This window comes from Equus caballus, chromosome 9, assembly GCF_041296265.1.
Source record: "Equus caballus isolate H_3958 breed thoroughbred chromosome 9, TB-T2T, whole genome shotgun sequence".
Classification (NCBI taxonomy): Eukaryota; Metazoa; Chordata; class Mammalia; order Perissodactyla; family Equidae; genus Equus; species Equus caballus.
The window spans coordinates 68,408,287-68,428,560 of record NC_091692.1 but is presented as its reverse complement, the minus strand read 5'-3'; the positions used below and the strand labels follow the sequence as shown (position 1 = coordinate 68,428,560).

At 38.9% G+C, this 20,274-nt stretch overlaps 1 pseudogene; it reads right to left on the bottom strand.

The window, feature by feature from the left end:
* Positions 1-365: 365 nt before the first annotated feature.
* LOC111775095 (large ribosomal subunit protein uL13m pseudogene) overlaps positions 366-20,274 on the bottom strand; it is a 29,825-nt pseudogene continuing 9,916 nt past the window's right edge.

Sequence of the window (20,274 nt, the reverse complement as noted above, 5' to 3'; positions counted from 1 at the left end):
TTCAACTTCCACTCTGACCTTACTTCAAATGTGACTTTTATCAAACTATAGTACTTATTTTTCTTGTGTGAGTCTCCTATCTTAAAGAAATTTATTTATTAGGCATTTATTTGCTAATTAAGCCAATCGTTACCAGAATTCGCAATGATTTATTTCCTTAAACTCCTGTAAAAAAGCAATCTGTGAGGGTACAGATTGTTTTTGGATTGGTTAGTTTAATATAGAAATCTTAGGCTTGGGCCTTTGAGGAACAAAATCAATGCTGCCAAATAACAATTCTATTACAGCGTAAAATGTTCTCTTTAGACTTAAGTTTTGAAAGATATTACACAGTTTTTTAACCAAGTAAGCAACTTTATTCTTATCATCATTTATAACATTCAAATCAGATTACATAATAAAATAATTCTATAAAATAGTGTATTTTATTTCAATTTCCTATTGAAGGAACGTGTCCTGACCTTTCTCCACAAATTTTCAGCACTCGTAACAACTTTCTTGTCAAAATGCAGCCCTTGGTTCCCTCTGCCCTGTAAGTTAGGAGAAATTCACCAGGAAAAAGTTTCAATCACCTCATTGTTATTTTCTGCAATTTTTAGTCGTCTATAGCCAGTAATCTTCAGGTGGAGACCACATTCTTGGGAAGGCCTCTTTCTTCTTGTGTGTACACTCACCTAGATGTCTGAGTACTTTCCGTGGTTGAGGAAGCTCTTCCACTAAATTCTTAAGAATATCTTCTGGTATATCCTCAACTGGGACAAGATGCAACCTCTGCATCAGACTTCTTCTGTGAAGGTTTTTTGTCAGCATGCCATAAATAGTCAGTTGTACAATCGCCACTGGATCCTTCTGGTGAAGTTGAGCAGCTCTTACTTGTTTAAATCCACCTGGGTAGCCAGTATGTGAGGAGTATACTTTTTGTTCCCATTTTTTTCCAGAAAATGCAATGTGCCTTGTGTTCATTATGACAACATGATCCCCACAGTCACTCAGTTGATGGTACATAGGTTTATGCAATCCTTGACGTTTCATTGATGCCATAGCAGCAAGTTTCCCAGGAGGCTGCATTTTCCCATCTAAGAGATACCAAACTCAAACAAAAGTAGTGCTTGCTCATCAGGGACAATTAACTGTCCAAGGAAGGAATCACACTTGGAGCAGGCCTGGGCTAAGAGGCATCTCAGAGCAACGTATCCAAAACTGAACTCTTGCTCCTCCACCAGAAACCTACTTCACTCTCAGCCTTCCCCATCTCAGTTGATGGCACACCGACATTATACAGCTTTAAGTGAGACTTTCAACCTTATTTCTTCTGCTGTATTTTAAAAATTATTTTATAGTAATGCCTACTCTTGATCTTACAAAGCTATTGTTATGAAAGTTTTACAGTACCTTTAAAATGATTGCAGGCAATTTGAATGTTTCACAACCAAAGTTGGCACTCACTGATGTAAAGCAGACTTACAAATACAAAAAAAGTGCTGATTTCCACTTCTAGCCGTGATGGAGAAAATGGTATAAAACTTATCATGTCTCTTCAAGCAATTACAAAACAGAACAAAATATGAGGCAACTGTTTTTCAGGCATTGAATAATAAACACAGTTGAAATGTGATCCTTGACAGAAGGCAAACCCACAAGGTTAAACTCACATTTTCCCAGCAATCAGCCTGGGGACACTTTCCTGACTTCAGTACAAGAAGATGAAATGCAAGCAGAGCAGTAGTCTTACTGACTTGAAATGGCAGAGATTAGAGTTCAGGTCTGGTGAGGTGGATTAAATTTGAGGGGCAGGTTAGCAGAGAGGAGGGAAATGTACAGAAAGGGCCTCCAGAATTCTACATGGTAGAATTCTTGGCTTGATACCTTAGCTTACAGATGGGATAAGTTTGTGCAGAACAAGACTCTATGAAGAGCAACAGAGCAATTGTTGTGGATCTGAGAGATACATGGAGATACAGAAGATATAAATGGAGATTTCAGATTGTTAGGAGAAGGTAGGATTCAATCCCAAAGTGAAGAGACCACACTGAACACTTCAGACATTCAGTTGAAACCCCTGAAAGGCCAGAGTTTAGGAGTGAGGACCAAGTCCTAGAGTTAGGGCCATGTCGTAGGACTGAGGACAAAACTGAAATATTTCTATCCTAACACAGCATAAAATCAATCCTAACATGATCAAAAGGACCTAGTTCATTTAGTTATATGGCAGAATAAAATTTCCTTTTGGAATAAGATAACATAATCTATACCCTGCCTCCACATACTGATAATGCCTAGCATACAATTCAAAATTATTAGATGTGCGAAGAAGCAGGAAAATGTGATCCACAATTTAGAGAACAAAAAATGTGTTGAAACAGCTATGGAATTAGCAGCCAAGACTCTGGAATTAGCAGCCGACAATTTAAAAACAGAATATAAAGCTATTTATTTTAATACAGATTTAAATTTTTAAAAAAAGTTATAATGAGAAAACCAATAGAAGACTGCAGCCAAAAAATTGAAAGTATAACAAAGAACTAAATGGAAATTGGAAACTGAAAAGTACATCATTTTAAATGAAAAAATCACAGGATAGACTTAACTGTAAATGCAGCTCTGAAGAAGAAAAGTTGATAAAGAAAGGTTAGGAAAGATCAGTCACAAGTATGCAAACAGATTATCAGAGAAAAAAAGAAAAGACTGAAAAGCATAATGAAATACTCAAGTATTTGCGGAACAATAGCCTAACAGTGGTCCAATATCCATATCTAGAAAGAAAGGAGAGAGTGAAATGGAGGGAAAACATTTCAAAAAAGGATGAAGAGGAATTTCCTAAATTTGGTGAAAAATATAAACCCCTTGGCATATCATAGTCAGATTCTTAAAAAGCAAAGCTACAGAGATATTCTTAAAATCAGCCAGAGGAAAAAATGATGTTATACGAAGCAGAACAAAAATACAAATGAACTCTGATTTCACATCAGAAAAGCTGGAGGTCAGAAGCAAATTTGTCCAAGATATTTCTGGAACCAGAAATTGTCTGTTAAAATTTATTCTCCCACAGCAGAATTTTGGTTCTGAACATTTCTTGTTACATTTAGCCCTATTTTGTGTTTTTTTGTTGCCCTTATAAAGGAGAGCTTTCTCTCCCATTAAATTTTCTAACCAGTTATTGTCAGTATATAGTAGAGCAATTGATTTTACATATCAATTTTGTAACCAATGATCATGTTGGGTTCTTTTATAGTTTCTAGTAGTTTTTATTTTTTTTTGTGTAAGGAAGATTTGCCCTGAGCTAACACTCATGACCAATCCTCCTCTTTTTTATTTTCTGGCTTGAGGAAGATGGCCCTGAGCTAACATCTGTGCCAGCCTTCCTCTACTTTGTATGTGAGATGCCTCCACAGTATGGCTGATGAGTAGAGCAGGTCTATACCCAGGATCCAAACCCGGGAACCTGGGCCACTGAAGTGGAGTACACAGAAATTTTACCACTTAGTCATGGGGCTGGCCCCATATAATTTCTAGTAGTTGTGAGTATACTCTCTTGTGTTTTCTAAATATGTAATCATGGCGTTATTTTGCTCCAGAACAAAAAAGATCGTGTGAGAGAGGCGGGATTCAAATTCACATTTCCTGATCCCAAGTTCGATGCCATTCTACCATGCTGCAAATTGCATTTATGAGTATATGGAATAGACTGCATCTTGTATAGTATGTACTATGAGACACTGAACTTGGGCCCCTTCCTAAAAATATCTTCTCTTCTTTGCTGCTTATTGTGGGTCCTAAAATGTTTCAACCCTAAAGAATCATTTCTTTGGGTTTTGAAAGATGTTTAACCCTCGCAAACAATTCTGTTAAAGTTCACATACTGCCAAGAATAATATTATAAGGCATTTGTCCCCAAAGTGGGTCATTCCTCGCTAAATGATAAGCTCCATGAAGGGAAGAATTACTCTTCTTACTTATGAAGTATTCGATTCAGTAGGCAGTTTTCTCTAAATGATGTATTTGCTTAATTGAAGTGAATTGAAATATATAGAAAATGAATCCATCAGATGTTATTAGAGATTATCTGAAAAAAATTCCATAATCAAACCCATTTGAGCAATATTTACACAGGTGGATTTACTGTGGAATTCTCAGGAGGACTTATATTGCAATTCTCAGGGCAGGAGCTAGATTTTCAAACTTATTTTTCCATGGAGCCTTTGCATTTCCCTTAGAACATTTTAAGATGTTGAGAGTGCTGCTGAAAGGCATCAGGAGCTAACCCATATCAACAGTAATTAGCTAATAGAGAGCTGAGAGCAAAGGCCTGCGGGGTGTGGAATAGGGTGCAAACCTGCACAGAAAAGGGGGATGAAAGGAGAGGTAGGGAGACTCTAAAGATAAACTTTGCCTACATTTTCAAATTTTGCCTAATTCTCACTTTTGAACTAATGACATAATCTTGTGAGGCCAGAGAATATAGATATACAATTACTAATCCAGCATCATCTCTCAAATGCTGTGACCACCTTCTCCCTTAGTAACGTCTGCAGACCAGTCGTGGTACTCCATGTCTATCTGCAGATCAGGGTAATCAGAAGTTGGCTTCCTGGGGCTGGCCTGCTGGCACAGTGGTTATGTTCGCACGTTCCACTTCTCAGCAGCCCGGGGTTCGCTGGTTCGGATCCCAGGTGCGGACATGGCATCACTTGGCAAAAGCCATGCTGTGGTAGGCGTCCCATCTATAAAATAGAAGAAGATGGGCATGGATATTAGCTCAGGGCCAGTCTTCCTCAGCAAAAAGTGGAGGATTGGCAGCAGTTAGCTCAGGGCTAATCTTCCTCTCAAAAAATAAAAAAAGATAAAATTAAAAAAAAAAAAGAAGTTGGCTTCCGCTGCTGGAAATGACAGGGGCAAGATGGCTGGCCATGTGGAGCCACGGACAGCCCCAAGTGGAACATACTTCTCTGTGATACTCTTACCTCCCCTTTATAATTTTAACTCTCATATTTCTCCTTTATCCTATTTCCCCGTCTATTTTATATGTTTTTTTTTCTGTAAGTATTTTTGAAAACTCTGTCGATTCTTTATTAGCTGGACAGGGGCATAGATAAACAAACAAATAATATTGTGAGACACTTTAGTAGGTACTGGGGCCCAGTCTCTACCCTCACAAAGCTCCTAATCCATTGGGAGACCAACACCTAAGCAGACAATTACAATACAATGTGATGGGGTTGTATATTGGGGCAGGTACAAGGTGTAAAATGAACGCCTACGTCGTCTAGGGAAATCCAGGATGCTTCACTCTGAGATGATTCAATAGTTCATCTAATTTCAAATGCCAAGTAACTCTACAACTATTTCTCTCTGGGTGGGAAATGCATCCTGGAACTTTTTTAGTCAAAAGATCCTCCCCTCTTAAATGATTTTCTTGGAACAACACTGAAATGTTGCAGAGATGGCAAGCAGAAATCTCACCAAGTTTGAGGTGACACAGGGAAATCAATCTGTCATTAAAATGTACCTCAGTGATCTTACACAACATAGTAACAACTACTTACACTTATGGAAGGTTATTAAACGCTTTGATATACATCAAAGTCAGCAAATTATAGCCTGTGGGTCAAATCCAGCCCACCGCTTGTTTTTGTACAGCCTGCAACTAAGAATGATTTTTACATTTTTAAACGCTTGGAGAAAAAATCAAAAAAAGGATAGAATTTTTTGGAAACGTGAAATCTATATAAAGTATGAATTTTAGTGTTCATAAATAAAGTTTTATTGGAACACAGATGCATTTGTTAGCATTTGTATTGTCTATGGCTGCTTTTGCCCTACAACAGTAGAGTTGAGTATTTGTTGTAGAGACCATAATGACCCACAAAACCTAAATCATTTACTCTCTGGCCCTTTTCAAAAAAAGTTTACTGATCCCTGAGATATACCATTGTTCAGTCTGCACACGAACTATAGAGAAGTTAGGCAAGTAGTCACTCCCATTGAACCGATGAAGAAAGAGGCTAAGGAGTTTATGTTCACATCACTCGCGAGTGTTTGTTCTAGAAAATTAAATGCAGATTTCCTGACTTCAAATAGAATCTCTTTCCACTACAGTAAACATACGTTTTGGCTATTTTGCTTTCATTGTTGTTACTATTACTCTTTCAAATTTTGTCTTGTTTTGTTTTGTTTGTTTTGGGTAGGGTAAAATTTCTGGTTACTTCTGCTGACGCAGTTAAACTATCAGATCTAAAAATACTCAAGGAATCTGAAGTGAGGTCAAGTTGACTTCAAAACCCACACTCAAATTTGCTACCCAGCAAGCTCTTGCCTATTGATGCTGTGAGCTCTGGATAGAGACTAACAATAAAATAATAAAGCACTAAATAAGAGGAAATGTTGAATTCCAACCAGGGTGCAGGTGTATTAGCATTGCCCACCTTCTTCCTTTGTTGTCTTCCCTTTGCTAAGAAAATAGGATTGAGTACCTTGGTGGGCATTTTTTAAATCTCAGGATAAAAACTATCTAAATAAAGATTTTCATGTGGGTTGCTGTTCGCATCTTTCCCCACATTTTCAAACATTCTTTCTCCCCTTAGAAAGCGGCTCAGTGGAGTGTCACTGCAGGGAGGTTAAAGGCTCTATGGAGAAGAGGGGGAGGATGAGACATTATTGAGAGAAAAATAAAATTTCTGTGCAGGAATAAACTGAGCTGTCTGAACCTATTGGTATTATGAATTTTTTTTATCACCAATGAGATAAAGATCTCTAGAAGATTTTTCTGGGTTTCTGCTCTTATAAGAGCCAAGAAAAACTAAAATCAACCAAACCATAGGCAAGTCTACCAGGCAACTTCACAAAGCTGTAAAAACGACACAGCTATATATTTTGCCTTTCCTCTCATTTCTTTAACTGTCCCATTATTATATACCTGGCATTCTGAAGGATTTTTAATTTGAAAACCCTGTAGAATATTCTGCATATGTTTTCATAGATGCTATTTTTTAATAAAATCAAATTCCTCTACTTTTTCTCTCTTTAATTTCTGGTAAGGCTTTTTTGTTGTTGTTATTTTATAGTGTTTTACATAGTTGTTTTGTTCCTGAAAAGAGGAAGAAGGAGCAGGGGGAGGAGGAAAGGAGTCTGCTCCCAAATTATGCAAAAGAAGAGACAGTGAAGCTAAGTAAATACTGTGTAGTATTGCCAGGGTGTTCTTAAGAGAAAAAGCCATAAATTCAACTTATCTTACCATTTTATCCCCAAATGTAAAATTTATTCATGTACAGTAAATGACATGAGGTCATTTGCTTTCTTTTCCACTGAGAAATCCACCTCCTGAATTAATCGAGGCTTAGCCCATAACGACATACAAGGATCATTTAACATTTCCTGCCTAAAGTACGATCATTATGTTCTTGCTGATCCATTTCAAGGCTGTGCTATGCATAAAACTGTGGGCTATAGAAAGCAACACGCAACGAGGAAATACCACTTGTGCTGAAAGTGAAAATAGTCTTCAAATTGTTTTCAGTTACATCTCTTTGATTTATGGCTTTCTTGATTGAAGTGTTATAGTAGGTCATTAATAATAATAGTAACCCATATTCATATGGTGCATTCTGGTTCCCAACCCGCCTTAACTTGTATGCCTTCATTTGATCCTCACAGTAGCCTGTGAAACGAGAAGGCACATTGTTTCCAAGCTACACTGAAAAGCCCAGGCTCTTTCAGGGAGGAGGCAAAGTGACTTGATGAGGTTTATATAGGAAATAAGTAACTGGGAAAGAAAAAGAGCTCAGGACTTCTAATCCAGAACACTTTCTACAATAGCTACTAATTTAGCAAACATTTGACATTTAACATATGTGATATCACAATATGAGCAAGAATAAGAATAGTATACGTAGGATAGAATAAAAATAGTTTTACCCGAAGAAATCAGGCAACATTTCCAAGTCACACAACTAGTAGTAGTGCCACTTACCTCTTAGGTTTGATGTGAGGATTAATTAATCTAACATATGCACAGTGTTTAGAACTGTGCCTTGCACAAAGCAAGAACCCAATAAATGGAAGCTAGTACGGTAATAGTTATCCTGGCGTGGCTCACATTATATTGAAAATGAGTTTTGTTGTTTTAAATTTCTTTTTTAAATAGGTAATACATGTATAAGGCACAAAATTCTAACAGGTCAAATGGGTTTACAGAGAAAAGTCAGTCTCTCATCCCTGTCTTTCAACCATCTGATTCTGCTCCACAGGCATCCACTGTTATCCAGTTGTAAAGTACCCTGTTTCCCAAGTATTTCATTTCCACAAGTCCTCCTCTTTTTCAAAACGTTGGCTGTAATTAATTCTTTTGTTGGTTCTTTAAATTTAAATTTATGTGTTTTTGAGTGTCATTTTACACAAAGTGGAGCATGATATAAACACTGTTCTGCACCTTGCATTTTATTTACTTAACAATAGGATGAACATGTAAATATCATTTTAATTGCGCCTATTTGAGGGGGAAAATGATGCAATTAACAATTATGTGGGACCCTAGGTGCAGACCATGACATCCCATGCAAACCAGGATATAGCTGCCTTACTTAACCATCTATCTTAGACACCATCCCACATCAGCACACAAAGTGTGTCTTCATTATTGTGTACTACTTCATACATAAAAAGAGTTGTGACATATATGTGAGTTTAAAGCATAATCCCAAACCACTCAACTTAAGAACTCAAATCTTACCTTTATACCTTACACATAGACAGGTCACTTGTGTGTCCACTCCCATCCCTTTCCTCTCCTCCATAGAGGTAACAGCCACCTGAATTTTATGTTAGTAATGCCATTGCTTTTCAAAAACTAGTTTTATCACATAGGCACATATACCCAAACAATATATTATATAATTTTGCTTATTTTTTGTATTACAGTATAGGATTGTAAAGTATGAGGTCTTCAGCAACTTGCTTTTTTTTTTTACTCAACATTCTCTTCATATTTTCATCTGTATTGCTCCACATGACTGTAGTTCATTGATTCTCACTGATAGGTAATTTTCCATTGTATAAATATTCCATGGTGTATTTATTCATTCTTCTTTTGATGATGTTTGGGTTGTTCCCAGTTTTTCTGCCATTGCAAATAATGGTTCTGTGGAATTTCTTGCAAATCTTTCCAGTGTACATGTGCAAGAGTTTCTCCAAAGCACAGGAATGAAGTTATTGGTTCTTAGGATATGCATATGATCAGCTCTACAAAACAGTGCCAAATTGGTTACCAAAGAGTCTAATACCAATTTATACCCTAACCAGTAGTGAAAGTATCCATAGTTCCACACAACAATATTGGGGTACTACTGGTAAGGAAGAAGAAAGAAGAAAATGAATATGGAGTAGGCAATAAGCAATGGCTACCACGATGTCCACCCCACACCCTAAACACCTTTTTTCCCATGCATAGATCACGTACAGCCTCTTCCTAAGGGAACTAACTTCAAAGTCTCAGCCAGTTATTGCATCTCACTCAAATTTAAGAATTTCTGGCTAATGTGCACTCCTCTGTCTAACAGGTTCCAGATATGACTCCTCATGGGCCAGCTACTTATAACATAAAGAGAAGCTTTCTGCCCCAAGTAGAGAGTGGGTAGAAAGATCATGATTAAAGAGAAACAAAAATAGGGCTGGCCCAGTGACATAGTGGTTAAGTCTGCAGGCTCTGCTTTGGTGGCCTGAGGTTTGCAGGTTCAGATCTCGGGTGCAGACCTAGCACAGCTCATCAAGCTATGCTGTGGCAGCATCCCTTGTAAAATAGAGGAAGATTGGCACAGATGTTAGCTCAGCGACAATCTTCCTGAAGCAAAAAGAGGAAGATTAGCCACAGATGTTTAGCTCAGGGCCAATCTTCCTCACAAAAATAAAATAAACAAAAATAAAATAAATTTTTCAAAGCTCTTCTATTTGGAGAAATGGAGAATAAGAAACTATAGCAATCACTGGTCCATAGCTCTGAGTAAAATGCCTATCCCAGGAGCTGTCAATCCTTTGCAAGGGATGACCTTGGGGGTTCAAAAATCACAGGTTGATGCCTACAAGGCCTTGAGTTTCTTTGACAAATGATTTCCTCAAAAACTTAGTAGGCTTCCAGTCTATCAGTTCTAAGTATGTAAAATGAGAACTAATGATCTTGCTGACATATAGTCTTTGAACCTGAAGAGTCCTTTCTTTAACCAACTGGCCTCTGCTCTGCACATCCTGGTAGTCCTTAGTCTATTGCAGCTATCTTGAAGCAATTTAAAACAACAGTCTTTGTTTGGATGGCAACAGCATTAACTCCATCTTTTCCTTCAAAATCAAAAGCTTTCTTTGAGGATTCTAGATTATTTTTTTATTTCATTTGTTGTGTTCTTCATATCCAGAATTTCTGCTTTTTTTTATAGTTTTAATCTCTTTGGTGAAGTATCCCTTATTCTCACCAATTTTATTCCTGAGCTCACTGAACTATCTTTCTGAGTTTTCTTATAACCTGATGAGTTTCTTCGTGACAGCTATTTTGAGTTCTCTGTCATTTAGATTGTAAATTTCTGTGACTTCAGAGTTGGTTTCTGGAGAATTGTCATTCTCCTTCTGCTCTGAATTGTTGCTGAAGTTTCTCGTGGTGTTTAATGAACTAATCTTTTTCCAGGGCATTTGTGGTGTTATCAGGTTGAAGATTCCACCTGTTACCACTGGGGAGAATCAAGAGCTGTATTTCTGATCCCGCCCCATCTGCTGGAAGTTGTGGGGTATTATGGGTGCTTGGCCAGCTGGGAGAGCATTCACCTGGATGTGTAGATGTGCTGATGCCTCTTCTTAAGGTTGCACCAGCCTCTATACTTGGTGGGTGGGGTTTCCTCACAGGCTCCAAGCCTGGGCCACTCTTTGGGACTGCAGCAGCATTGCAGGCTCTCCTGCTGGACAGGAAAGTGATCACATGGGGGCTCAGGTCGACCACTGCCTGCTCCCACAGTTGTTCCAAGATGCACTCCCACCTTTGGGGCCATAGCAGTACTATGGGCACTCACGCCAGCCAGGAGAGCAGTTGCTCCGTGCACAGGGCTACTGGGGGTCCAGAGAGTGCTCACCTATCTCCACCACCTCCCTGGGGGTAGTCATCCACCCTCAGATGTATAGCTGTGTGGGTCTTTCAGGTATCCTGTTGTGCTATGTGGGTATCCTCCATTGATCAATGAATGTCCATTTAGTTGTAGTTTGAAGGGGGAGATATAAAGGGGATAGCTCGCTCTGCCATGTTGCTGACCTAAAAAGCTTTCTTTGATAGAGGACTCTCAAGAAAAGTTACTTGGGTCAGTCTTTGCTCTTGCTAAGGCTCTCACAGCTGTGATTAAAATTTCTTTTGTTTAGAATACAAAAACAATTGATTTTCACAATTTTTCAGTATCCAAATTTACTATCCAATTTAGATCTCAGAACACAGGCATAAAGCAACTCTCTTAGCAAGTTTGTATTCTCTTCAAAGACAGTACTCCAACTCTAATGAATCATGCTTCTTGGTATTCATAAACTTGTGTAGTCCTCACTCGTTGGATCTAGGTTGGCCCTGTAATTCACCTTTGACCATAGAATGTGGCAGAAGTGATGCTGCATGCTTTTCAAGGCTAGATTATAAGAAGTCTAGTAGCTTACAGCTCGGTTTCTCATATACTCAGTCTGGGGAAAGCTAACAACTATGTAAGAAGCATGACCACCTTGAGATGATCATGCTGTGAGGAAACTCACTTTACCCATGAGGAGAGGCTGCATGCAGAGAGAGAGATCCCAGCTTCCCAGTTCTCCCAGACATGCTAGCTAAAGCATCAGACATGTAAGGGAAGAAAGACTCTTGGATGTCCAGATCAGTCAACACTTCAGATAGCTCCAGCCCCATTCACCATCTGACATGAAATCACATGAGAGATCTTACAAGAAAATAACACAGCTGAGCCCCGTCAGCCGATAAGAACCAAAGAGATAATAATTACTGTTTTGAATCAGATAGTATTGAAGTAGTTTATTACACTGCAATAGATCATTAAAACAACTCTTCCATCTTTGCTTGTAGAATGGTCTGATGATAGTGACAACAAGTAACTCATACACTCTAATAGACTGAATTGCCCTACCATTTTTCCTAATACTATAGCCTCGGAAGTCTTATGGTCTAAAATACAACAGACAACAGTTTGACCTAATTCCGCAGAACAATCATCACCAATTTTCTAGTATGCAATGCGAGTCCATATTGTCCAATGCCCTACTTTCTTCCTTTAGTCGATTCCATATTTTATCTTCTATTACTCTTAGCACCCTCTTAGAATCCAAATTCTGATTCAATTACAGATTGCATTTGGATTCATGTAAGGGAATCCTAATTTTAAAAGTTTAATCAATTGTGAAGTTATTTTTTTGACATAGCAAGAATTCGAAGATAAGCAGTTGGGGCCGAGACAACTAGTTACTGCCTCCAATTCCCGTCACCTTCTTCCTTTGCCATGGCATTAATGATTTTTAGCTGAACACATAGCTACCATGCAGCTAAGTGGGACTATATACTAATTTCTGGCTGAGGGATGCAAATAGAAGTGTCCTATGTGACTTTTAGAAAGTATTTTTAAAGGGAGACATTATGTCCTTCTTATTGCTCATGAATTAAATGTGGATATAAAAACTGGATTATATGGCCTAGCTGCCTTCTTATTCTCAAAGTCATAAGCAACAAAATTTTTTAAGGAGTCTGAGTGCCTAACGGCTAAGGAATCAGCCATCCCTGGACGTAATTTACAAGAAAGAGAAATGAATGTCTATCTTGTTATGCCACTATTATTTTGCTCACAGCTGAAATTAATTCTAAATAATACAAGAGTCCAGAGGTGGTTCAGAAGCTCCAGTGTCAACAGTGTTTCCAGCTGCTTCTGTCTGTCTTGTCTACCACTCTCACTTTGTGGATCTCATCTTTAAGGCTACCTCATTGTAGCAAAATGGCTGTTCCTCCTTCAGCTTTCATTTGCATTCCAGGTAAAAGAAAAGAAAGAAGAGGGGCCGGCCTGGTGATGTAGTGGTTAAGTTCACACACTCTGCTTCAGCAGCCTAGGGTTCGCAGGTTTGGATCCCAGGCATAGACCTAGCACTGCTCATCGAGCCACACTGTGATGGCATCCCAAATAAAATGGAGGAAGATTGGCACAGATGTTAGCTCAGCAATAATCTTTAGGAAGATTGGTAACAGATGTTAGCTCAGGACCAATCTTCCTTGCAAAAAAAAAAGAAGAGGTGTTTCCTATATTAGGAAAAGCAAAACTCTCTAGAATCCATAGAAGATGTCATTTCTGTCTCATTGGTCAAGTTTTGACATTTAATTTACTAGCTGGGCACACTGACACCCCAAATAAAATGAAAGTTCTATTAGTAGGATAGAAGAAGAAATGGAGATTAAGGAGACCACAAGCAAGATCTGCCACAACAGTGTGTCAGGAGCCGTGCTTAGAAAGAAGGCGTTCTGAACCGGGCAGAAACTCTAACAGCTGTCTGACACAGACCCCTAACATACATCCTAAGTGGAGATATACAGCTAAGATCCATTTACAAACATATATTAAGCTTCAGTAGCGAGGAAGGACTGAATACACCTATAGAGCAGTCCCACAGGCTGTGGGTCAAACTAGAGTCATCTCAAGAAAGAGCACATACATTTAGAAGACTATTGGGCTGAAGGTGAAACCTCTGGTGAAAAGTAGCTGAGTGTAGGGGAGAGACTCCGAAACACATCAAGAGAAATCAGTTAAAGAAATAGTAAAAACAGAGAGGGAAGTTTATTAAAATGATGATGGGAAACTTTAAATAATTACATTTAGTTTGAAATGCAGCTGTGGATACAATGCAATAAGAACTGAACAGTGCTCCTAGTAGTTATTAATTTGGAGACTATGTGCTACTTATCAAGAATGGTTTTGGCAAAACAGAGAGTACCAAAACCAGTTTACAGGGAATTGAGGACTGAAGAGAAAATGAGAAAGTAGAGGTGTGTGGTAGATTAGCATACATCAGCCTCCTCTACCCTAAGTTGGCTTCTAAAGACGTTCATATCCTCTTACAAATATGAAGAACATTGCTTTGAGTAAATACTATTCAGAAAATTCCTCCTCTATTGAATTTGTTCTGTATTGTATTGTAGTGGATTGTATTGAAATTTTATCGATTTATACCTACAGGGATCCACGCTTAGCCCAGACAAGAGACGCCTGTCTTTACTGGTCCCAAGAGGTGAGTGTAGCTTAGTGTCCTCTGCCAATGTTAGAAGAGAATTTCAAAGTCAGACTGCCTTTGATGTAAAATGATGAATTTGAATATATTTTAATATTTAGATTCCACACATTTAATTTCATAAACAACTTATGCTTGCTTTTTAAATAATGCATGAACCAGATCCAAAGGACAAATATTCTGAGTGATATCGTATCTGGAGCACATGATAATTCTGCCAAGTTGATTTGATATGCAAGTCACTGAGAAATCATGTTAATTCAATCAAGAAGAATCAGGCTAGAGCCAAAGGAAATAAAGGGACAAGAAGGAACTATGTACCAGGCACTTTATACATATTAGCTGCTCATCAGTACCCTAAGAAGTTTTCATTTGGAGGTTGAGAAAAAATGAGGCTTAAGTAATTTAAGGCCTCAGTAATTTACTCAGGAGTTCATATAAAGTAAGTCGCAGAGCCAGGATACGAACCCCCAGCTTTCTGACATTCAGGTCAGCATATTTCCTACTGTACCACTCTGCCTTATACAGTAGACACTTCAAAGAAAATACGCAGGAGGTCTAAGGGGCTTTTAATAAACTACTAATGTTTCTATTCTACTTTATAGAATTAAGCATATGTTTTCAGAAATAATCTGACCACAGGGCATCTGTAATGAAGTATGATATTGAATTCTATAAAGAATAAATTGGCCTATGTTACAATCAGGTCATTTACAAATTTATGTCCTTGTTTATAATGAGTGTGATTATCAAGGTAGATTTATCATTTCTTCTAGAAAAGTAACTCAAGGTTCTATTCACATAGCCCAATAGTGTACCTACCTGCATGACAAACGATATGTATGGTAAGCAGGGGTCTGGTGAAAGTTTTGCAAGGCCAAAAATTTCAAGGTTATTTAACTGCTAAATATTTAAAACAATGAAGACATTTGTCCTGCATCAAGATCCCTTTTGGTAGCTGCTCAGATCATTTTGCTTATCAACTTGATATTTTTCTTAGATTAAAGGTTTTATGTATATGTTTTAGATTTTCCTGGAGATGAAAATTGCAGCTTTTATAAAACAGTGAGAATGTAGCTTCTTTAATGGGAAAGAAGAAATAACATTCTAAGAGTGGCATGCAGACTAATGTCTAATTATCACTAAAGTTGTCATATCTACAAATTTATGTAGGAGTACCATCAGGGAGAAGAGACTATCTATGACATTAATTCTAAGAATCATGTAATTTTCCATTCTTAAAATAATTTACAAGCCACACTTCAAGTAAAAAGAAAAAAGAAAGTAAAAAAAGCCTTGTATAATTTAAGGTAAGCAAACTGTTATAAAAAGCAGTTCTCAAATATAAAATGGATCAAACACAAAAGAGTTACTATCTTATGTTAACGGTCCACTGGTGGTGCCAGGTTGCTGGTGGAGGGTAAGGTAGGGTGGCATGGGGTTCTTTCCAAGCAGTCTTTTAGAGACCAATGGAAGCTCTGCTACTCAATGCATAGCTCCAAGGAAACCCTAGGTGGCAACATCCAGAGGGTGAAAGAGAAAAGCTCATGAAGGATCATACCCGGAGGATTTTAATTGGCCAGGCCTGGGAGAGGCTTACAAGGACATGCTGTCTCTTTTCAGGATGCACACTCACTACTCCTCATTGCCTCCAGGTCCAGCATCGCACAGTTGGAGAAATTCAAGGACTGAAGGAGTGGCGGAATCTTCCTAACTCATGTAAGCAGAATTCTGAGAACATGTATTGGACTAGATTCTAAGTGATTTAGACCTTGGTAGTCAAATCATAAGATGATATCAGGCTGATTTACTGACATGGGAGCACATTTTTAGGATTCAGAATTTAATTTGGAAGCTCAGGCACGTGGAAGTGGCATGTGGCTTCTTCAACTAGATTGATTAATTGAAGCCTGGACTCCATCATGGCTGCAACAAGTGATGGAGCAATGCTGACATTTCCCTGGCATATTTTAGATAGAGGGAGTCTAAAAGGCTGAGAAGAATGGAAATTAACCTATTATGTGCCAACTGTGTAGCAACCTTAGCCATATCCCCTAGGATACAAGATCAGAAGATATTTCCCTCATCAACACATTAAGAAATGGCAAGTAGGGATATTAGTATCTTCGAAAAACTCTGTGTTAATTGTAATCCAGAGATGGCATTGAGGGATGCCTCAAAGAAATTGGGCTCTTGGATTTCAGTAGGAATATTGGGATCTTGAACTGGTAGAGTCAAAGTGGTGATCACTAAATAATCAGATAAGGAGGGCAAAATTATCGAAATTAAAACTCAAGGGTAGAATAGTAATATGAGTGTTTTGAACACAAAAATCTATGACAATGATGGCATTTCTTCATGTGGCAGGGACTGTGGTAGACCCTCCTTATCTTATCTTAGGTTTATGTCACTATGCCTGCTCTATGTTATATAGCATCCAGATGCCCCTTCTTCATCTTAATTTCCCCCAGAATATCATGCTGGTCCATTATATTGGTAATATTATGCACTTGGACACATTGAGCAGAATAGTAAGCACCCTACATGCCTGATGAAATAGAAGCCAAGCAGAATGTGGGAAACAAGTGTAAGACTTCAGGGGCCTGCACATAAGTGAAATATCTAGGTCTAGTGATCTGTGGGCACATCCAGATATGCCCTCTAATGTGAGAGACAAGTTGCAAGTTGCTCTTTCTCACATCTCACCACCAAGAAGGAGGCACATTACCTGGACTCTTTGGATTTAGGAGGCAACATTTAACATACTTGGTGTGCTTTTCAAACCCACTTATCAGGTGACCCATAACATTGCCACTCTGGGTGGGACTTGGAATAAGAAAAGGCTTTCCAGCAGGTTCTCGATGTGTTACAAACTGCCCTGCCACTTGGATCTTATGAGCAGTAACCCAATGGTATCAGAAGTGTCTATGGGAGAAGAGATCCTGAATGGAACTGCTAGCACTAGTGAGTAGAATAATCACAGAATAAATCTCTACAACTTGGGGGGAAGGCCAAGCCTGCTTCTAACCACCATTTTCTATTTGAAAAGTAACACCTAGATTTGCTACTGGGCCCTAAAAGACTGAACACCTGATAACGAGACACCAAGTGAATATGTGACCCACACTGCCCATCATGAACTGTTATCTAATCCATTGAAACATAAAATTTAACATGCTCAGCAGTGTGTGAAACACACAAGTCAACTTCATGAGTAGATGACTCAGAGTCCCATGGTATCTGTTCCTACAACATCACCACACCCATGTCTTCATGGGCAGTTCCCTCTGGTCAAAAACAAAGAAGCACAAATTGTGGGCCTGGTTTATGAATGGGTCTACCTGGTGTGCTGGCCTCTTTCTATACGATCTCAGTGCTTACTCAATGGGCCCATGTGCAAAGGATGCCATGATGGTAAGAGTGGCAGCTCTTCATGAGCTCAAGATGGGCTTCCCCTCAACAAAGGTGAGTACTGGACCAGCCAACAGCAAAGGCAGGTGCTGAGCTTCACTTGGCCCATTCCCTGGGGTACCACCCAAGCACCAGTGCCACGTGAATTACTTTGGAGAGCCCTTCCATCATCAGGTGGTGAGCAGGGTGAAGCTATCTGTCCCCTCAGGAATAGGTAGACATTCTGGTACAGATTACCCTTTTCTGACTGCAGTACTTCTGTCAACACCATCATCTGTGAAAATGTGATCTTAATAAAAAGTTTTATTTATCACTATATCATTTACATTAGGACGCCATTTCAGATCAAATTTGCTGGCGAAAGAAATGATGAAGTGAGCTCACAGCTACAGAATTCACTGGTTTTACAGAGTATTTTAACCAATAAGTAGCTGAATTGATAGAATAAGTGAAATAGCCAGTGAAAAACTTATATATGGTGAGAGCTTGGAGCCAATATTCTTCAAGGCTGAGCTGCTGTCCTGTAGAATTTGTTATATGACTTAAACCAGTGGTAAATATGTGGGGACATCTTACGAAAAGCCAGAAATTATGGATCTGGGAAAAGAGATGGAGGTAGGAGAGGCCCCTGTCTATGACCTTGGGATCTGGAGTTGGAGATCTGAGTGCCTCCTGGAGAAGTGCTTCCACCAAGGAATATAGTCATTGTTCCATTAAGGTGGGAGTTGGAACTGCCACCTCACTATTTTGTATTTTTCAAACTCTGAGCCAACAGACAAAGAAGGAGAAAATTATATTGGCCAGAATAATTGATACTTATTTTCTGGGAAAATTGGATCAGTGCTACACAGCAAGGGCAAAGAAGACTGGTATTCAGGGGTTTACTGAGCTATTTCTCAGTACTCTCTTGCCCAATGGTACTGGTTTAAGAAAAACTGTACCAATCAATAAAGACTTGTACACTGAGGCAAAGAAGGTATGGAGCAGCAAAAAGGGGGAAATAAAAACAGCCAAGGTGCCAAGAGACAGGGGAACATAGAAAGATTGGTGGAGGAAGAAAGATATAAATATGTAGTCCTTATGACTAGCTGCAGAATCAGGGACTGTAGGGTTTATTTATTTTATTTTATTTTATTTTATTTGTGAGGGAGATTGGCCCTGAGCTAACATCCATGCCAATCTTCCTCTGCTTTGTATATGTGACACTGCCACAGCATGGCTGGATAAGCAGTGTGTTGGTCCACACCTGGGATCCGAACCTGTGAACCCTGGGCCACCAAAGTGGAGTGCGCGAACTTAACCGCTATGCCACCAGACCAGCCCCTGTAGGGCTTATTTTTATTTTAATTAATTGATTCTCTCTACCCTTTTTACTGCTACCTTATATGAAGTACACTGGTGCTAATATTTTAAGTTTCAGGTAGGATTCTGACTGAATTGGCATCACCCCAAAATGACATGTTAGCTGATAGAACTTTCTGTTCCCCTGTGTTATAGCCCGGCGTTTCATCTTGACAAAGGACAACAGTGGATGCTGAGGAGGAAAGGGGATAAACTGTTCTGGGTATTGACTGCTTGGCCCTACAATTCCACTCTTCATCATTCTCAGTCTTGGAGGATGACTTACAGAGGCAACATCAACCAAGCTCCTTTTACCTCCGGCTTCTGATAGTTTCAGCCAGTTAAAGAGTAGAGGAAAGCACAAGTCGGGGTACTTATTCTTCCTTCTGACTTTTTGTTTGACCACGGTTTAACAATGGCTGCATTTCTGAAGGACACAGCTTCTGTCAGGCAGCCTTCTTCTAAAGCATTAACCACCACCCAGTTCTGGTAGCCTGTGCTTCCTTCTGATGGCCAGCATCCTGCTGTTACCAGTCCTAGAGTGTTTTATCATCCTTGTACCTTTCCCTTAATCCTGTCCATACCTTTATAAATGCTATTTTTCTTAAATTTTCTTTAATGACTCCCTTTTTAGTATGTCATATGTTTCCTATAAGGACCCTGATGGATATAGTCATACTCAAGGTGAGAATTAAAGGACAAGAAGTCAGCCAAGTAAAGGGACAAAAGAGAAGTGTTCCAGGCAGAGAAGATAGCAAATTTAAAGGCACAGGGAAAAGATGAGTTTGCATTTTTTGAAACTGAAAGAAGGCTAGTGTGACTGGACAGAGTCAGGGATGCATCTGAAATCCTAGGAAACATCAACATTTAACGGATAAATTGAGGAAGCTGAGCCTGTGTTAGAGAATGAGAAAAAACAATCAGAAAGAGCAGGAAAAATGCGTCACGATAACAGAGGAAAGCGTGTATCAAGAAGATGGATATGCTCAACAAGTCAACTGCCCCAGAAGAGTTCTTAGGAAAGAGAAACACACTGTCTATTGATTTTGACCTTATGAAGATCATGGGCAATCTTAATATAAAAGCAATCTTGGTACAGTAATTAGAGAAGAATTCAGGCTACTGTGGGTTGAGGAGTGACATGAGCAACGAGAAAGTGGAAATAATATGAATAGAATTCTTTCTCATGGAGCTTGGATGTGAATGAAAATATAGATATAAAAAAAGTAGCATAAAAGGGGAATG